Source organism: Chrysochloris asiatica, unplaced genomic scaffold (assembly GCF_000296735.1).
Source record: "Chrysochloris asiatica unplaced genomic scaffold, ChrAsi1.0 scaffold00003, whole genome shotgun sequence".
Taxonomy (NCBI): Eukaryota; Metazoa; Chordata; class Mammalia; order Afrosoricida; family Chrysochloridae; genus Chrysochloris; species Chrysochloris asiatica.
Genome location: NW_006408521.1, coordinates 3,880,972 through 3,886,067, shown reverse-complemented (window position 1 = coordinate 3,886,067; position 5,096 = coordinate 3,880,972). Strand labels below are relative to the sequence as shown.

The window sequence follows — 5,096 nt, the reverse complement described above, 5'->3', positions numbered from 1 at the left end:
GAAGACTAGGACTCCTGGTGTGGGTCTGTAGGATCAGCACTGGACTACGAACCACAGGTCAACAGTTCAAACCCACCAGCGGTTCCTCAGAAACCCTGTCCAGGGTCACTAGTAATGGGAACCAACTCAAAGGTACTTAACAACAGCAATTATGCTGCTGTAGTGATTATTTTGGTGGGTATAGTATACAGTCTTTCATGAATGCAGTAACTGTATTCTACTTGGTTTTCAGTAGTAACATTCTACAATAGAGACCCACTCTAGAGTCACTTCCATGTTGCTTTAATATATTATCTAATTACCTAAGTGGATTTCAGCTCTTCAGTTACTGTCATTATAGCAAGTTCTCATATTAAGCAATGACAGAGATATATTTACCCTAGGAGGATTAAAGTATTTGTAATGCTTTTTAAATGTGTATTATGCCAGAACGTCTATATGTACTCAGGACTGGTGGGACTTTGCAGATAGTTCTATTTCAATAGATAAAAATGCACCGGAATGTTTTTTTTCCTAATGTAGAAAAAAACAAAAACTCTTCAGTAGGATTCCATGGTTCCTGGGCGACACCTTTGACTTTCTATTGCTATCATGATAAAGGTAAAAAGTCCTCCTGAACTCATTTTTCTTATTTCCATCCTTATACCATGTGCTCTAAGTGAGGGTTTGCCATTTGTATTCCTGGAATTGTCTGTTTCTCACACTGTGTGAACTTCACTTAAGTGGTCCTAATGTGGCATTGTAGGATAAACACTGGACTGCTAACTGCAGTCAGTATTTCAAACTCACCAACTGCTCCTCAGAAACCTTATGAAAGTTGTTCTTAGTTGAAATTGACTTAATGGAGTCCTGGTGTGGCGCTGTGAGTTAATATGCCAGACTGCAAAGCCATTTGAACTGCAAGGTCAGTGGTTCAAACTCACCAGCTGCTCCTTGGAAACCCTATACAGGGTCTCTATGGGTCAGAAGCGACTGGACGGCACTTGACACCAAATATGCTCTACACTGAACTTTGTCACTGGCATTCCTGAAATTGTTTTCTCACACCATCTTCAATATTCCTTCTGCCTAGTATGTAGGACTCCTGGTGTGGTGCAGTAAGATCAGCACTGGACTGCCAAACACAAGTTCAAACTCAACAGCTGCTCTTTGGAACCCCTATATAGGGTCACTATGAGTAGGAACCAACTTGGTGGCACTGAAGAACAACACAACAGCAGTGTATGTGTATCCGTTGTGCTGCCAACATTTTTAGTATTTCACAATAACAGTAACAAAAATTATTGTTACTATTAATTTTCCACAGATGTTTCCTCCCTGCATCTCCATTTAAGTTGTTGTTGTTAGGTGTGGTCGAGGCAATTCCGACTCATAGTGACCTTATGCATACAGATGCACACTGCCTGGCTCAGCACCATTCTCACAATCTCGGTTAAGTTTGAGCGTGCTGCTGCTGCCACTGTGCCATTCCATCTCGTTGGGGGTCTTCCTCTTTTTCATTGCCCCTCCACTTTACCTAGTGTGACATCCTTCTCCTGACACTGATCCCTCCTGATAATATACCTGAAGTCTGAGAGACAAAGTCTCACCATCCTGGGCTCCAAGCAGCATTCTGGCTGTACTACCTCTAACACAAATTTGTTTGTTTTTGTAGTCCATGCTACTTTTCAATATTCTTCTCCAATACCATAACTCAAATGAATCAATTGTCCTCAGAGAGGACAGAATATTGTTCTTATCCTTTTTTATTCTGAGAGTTTACATTCAGAATAAAGTTGACATTCAGTAAACAGTTGATGAAATCTACAGCTCTTTTAGAAATCTTTCCAAGACCCTTTTAAACCAGATTGTTTTCATCATAGCTCATAATGTGACTGCTTATTAATAAACTTCTGGATGGTGTTAAGTTGTTGTTTTTAAGTGCCATCAAGCTGGTTCCAACTCATTGCGACCCTGTATAGGGTTTCCAAGGAGCAGCTCATGAGTTTGAACCACCAACGTTGCAGTTCAAACGACTTTGCGGTCTGACGCATTAGCCCACGGCACCACAGCACAGATTTTACTCAATGTTTCTTGGAAATTACATGGTGGTGGTGGTGGTTTGTGTTGGAGTTGGTTCCGGCCTGCACAGGGTTTCCAAGGCCATAAAGATGGAGTCCAAAGCTTCATCTTTCTCCAGCGGATTGGCTGGTAATTACAAACTGCTGACCTTGAGGTTAGCGGCCCAACTAAGAGCCACTACACTACCAGAGCTTCTTTGAAAATGACAAACCCACTCTATTTTTGTTAGCCCAGTGTGGCACTCTAGGATAAGCACTAGACTACTAACCACAAGGTCAGCGGTTCAAGCTCATCGCTTGTTCTTTGTACTATATTGAGTTGCTCTGAGTCAGAACAGACATGACAGTATTAGACACTAACAACATTCTGGGGTAGTCTCTGGGGCATAAATGGCTAATGCTATGTTCTAGGCTACTTAGCCATAAGTTGACACTTCAACTTCACCCAGAGGAGATTTGAAAGGACTGGAAATGTACCCCCAAATAATGAGTTACTGAGAGCTTTGTGGAGCAGTTTTAATTTGACATACACGAGTCACCATGAGTTGAAATCAAGTCTACAGCAACCTGTTTTGGTTTGTATTCTAATGTCATGAAAAGAAAATGTTACTTGTTAAGGGCATAGGGTTTATTTTTCTTTCCATCTTTTTCCACAATTTGACATAAATTTAGTATTAAATAGGGAAAGCTAATGTAACAGTTTTTGTATACTACCATATTACATTATTTAACATGAAGCCCCAGTGACGTAGGTTAAGTACCTTTACTGGAAAGTCTGAAGTTGAAAGCTAGCCGTAGCTTCTTGGTAGACAAGACTGCAGCCTAGGAAAGCCTGTGGTGCGGTTCTATGCCGCCTATAGGGTCCCTAGGAGCCGGAGTCTACTCACAGCACATAATGGCTTTCAAATCATGGCCCTGGTAGAGTTGTAGGGTAAGTACGGGACTGAACCATTAAGTTAGCAAAGTTAGCAATTCCAACTCACCTGCAGCTCGGCAGGAGAAATACGGGGCTGTCTGCTTCTGTAAAGATTTACAACTTCAGAAACCCTGTACAGCAGGCGCTCCAGGCAGATGGTTCCGGGTGCCCCACAGTGCCCCTTCAGCCCGGACCCTTCCCTCCCCTGCTTATCTCCTCCGTGGACTTTTAGACCCACCTGCAAACAACTTGATTCTCACCTGATTGAAGACTAATGTAGTGAGGAAAAAATGTAGTGAGGAAAAAAGTTAAAATTTGGGACACCACAAATAAGCGATGTGTTAATAATTTCTCAGATTCTGTAGATTGTGGAATTTTAACTCTAATGGTACATGCATAGCTTCAGCAGGTTCTGATCACACTGTGGAAATCTGGTTTGTAAGAGTGTACAAATTACTCCAGCATTATCAAGCCCACAGCGGTTTATCTGACCAGCCTCCAGGCAATTGTCTCCCGCCTGCTAAGTCAGATGGTATACTTGAGATTCTGCATCTCTTAGAAGGAAGGCTCATATATACAAAAGGACATATGCAACCTGTCTGTGCTGTGTCAGGTTCAAAAGGTGGAGAACTGTTTGCATCAGGAGGTGCAGACACACAGGTTTTAATGTGGAGGACTAACTTCGATGAATTGAATTATAAAGATCTCAATAAAAGACTTCTCAAATGATTGCATTTTGATTCACCACCATACCTTCTTGGACACCACCACATCCCCATCATGAAAAGCTGAAAACTACTACAATTAATCCAAAAGTAGTGGTCACTGATTTGCAGACCACATCAGAAATCCCTAGAACTCTACCACGTAAGAGTGAAGAGATCAGTGGATATTTCCCAAATCCTTCATTAGTGTCATCGGACTGGTCACCACTAACTATGAAAAAGAGCACATGACATGAGCGCCTTTCTTTCCCTTCGACAGCCAAAGAAGCAAACCACTGGCTGTACAGTTTCACTCTTGGAACAGCGACTGGCTTTAAGCATAAGCTGAAAGACTGCCTTAAAAAAAAAAAAAAAAATCAACAAAAGCTTTTCACTATCTTCCAACAGAAAAGTTGAATAGAAAAATATGAGCAAAGGCAGCATAAGTGCCTTGTCCTAAGTACATATTATTCAGGAAGGTGACACAGGATGTCTCATGCAATGCCCTATGCACCAATTATCATGCCATTTCTTAAAAGTGTGAGCAACAGAGTTAAAGACAAAAAGGCATATTTAAGGACTAAGGTAACCACACAAATCAGTGTCAAGGACTAATTTGCCATTTATAATTGTTGTAATAAAGGGATAAGCATTCAAGTGATTCTACATATTATTTTAAATATCAGTTTTCATTTCAAGTCCGAATCTTGCCAGGTAACTAACAAAATGTCTGGATTTCATTGCTAGACAATTTCAAATTGACTATGTTCAGGCACTTCCTTAAAGCAATTAATGTATTTCCTTAGTGACCAACACCCTATCCCTTACGCCTCCTTAAAAAAATTAATTTACTTCTAAAACATTTACCTTTATGCAGAGTTGAGTTACTGATCAGATTCATTATATGCCTTTCAACTATAAAAAGGTAACATTTCTGATTTCTTATTAGTGTTCTGAAAGATGATGGAATAAAAATTCACAACCTGCAAAATTCCACAGCAACAATATGCTACTTTTCAATAGAAACAGCACAGGTGTGATTTTACATCATTTAGGGTGCACATTGTTTATCCTTCGGCCAATCAGAAGGAAAATGAAGAATTAGAAACACATGAAGTTCATGTAGCTTTGCTTTCACAGGTGAATGTGCTGAATGATTTGAATTAAATGTACACCTCTGGTCTCGGCTCACGGAGACTGCTACTGTAATTTCAGAATGGCACAACACTGCTATTTTCAAATCTATACACATGCATGTCCATATGCTTAAGAAATGGCATTATTTCTGGTGTTTTTTGGTAACTGAATAAGCACCTGAGAAAATACTGTTTGCATCATTGTGTTTCTTTTTTTATATATAATAAATTGTGATTTGAAACAAAATGAAAATGAGTCAAGCATCTAAAGGATTTTGGC

At 40.1% G+C, this 5,096-nt stretch overlaps 1 pseudogene; it reads left to right on the top strand.

The window, feature by feature from the left end:
• The first annotated feature begins 491 nt into the window (after nt 1-491).
• LOC102830001 lies at nt 492-3,932 on the top strand (annotated as a pseudogene).
• Nucleotides 3,933-5,096: the final 1,164 nt, after the last annotated feature.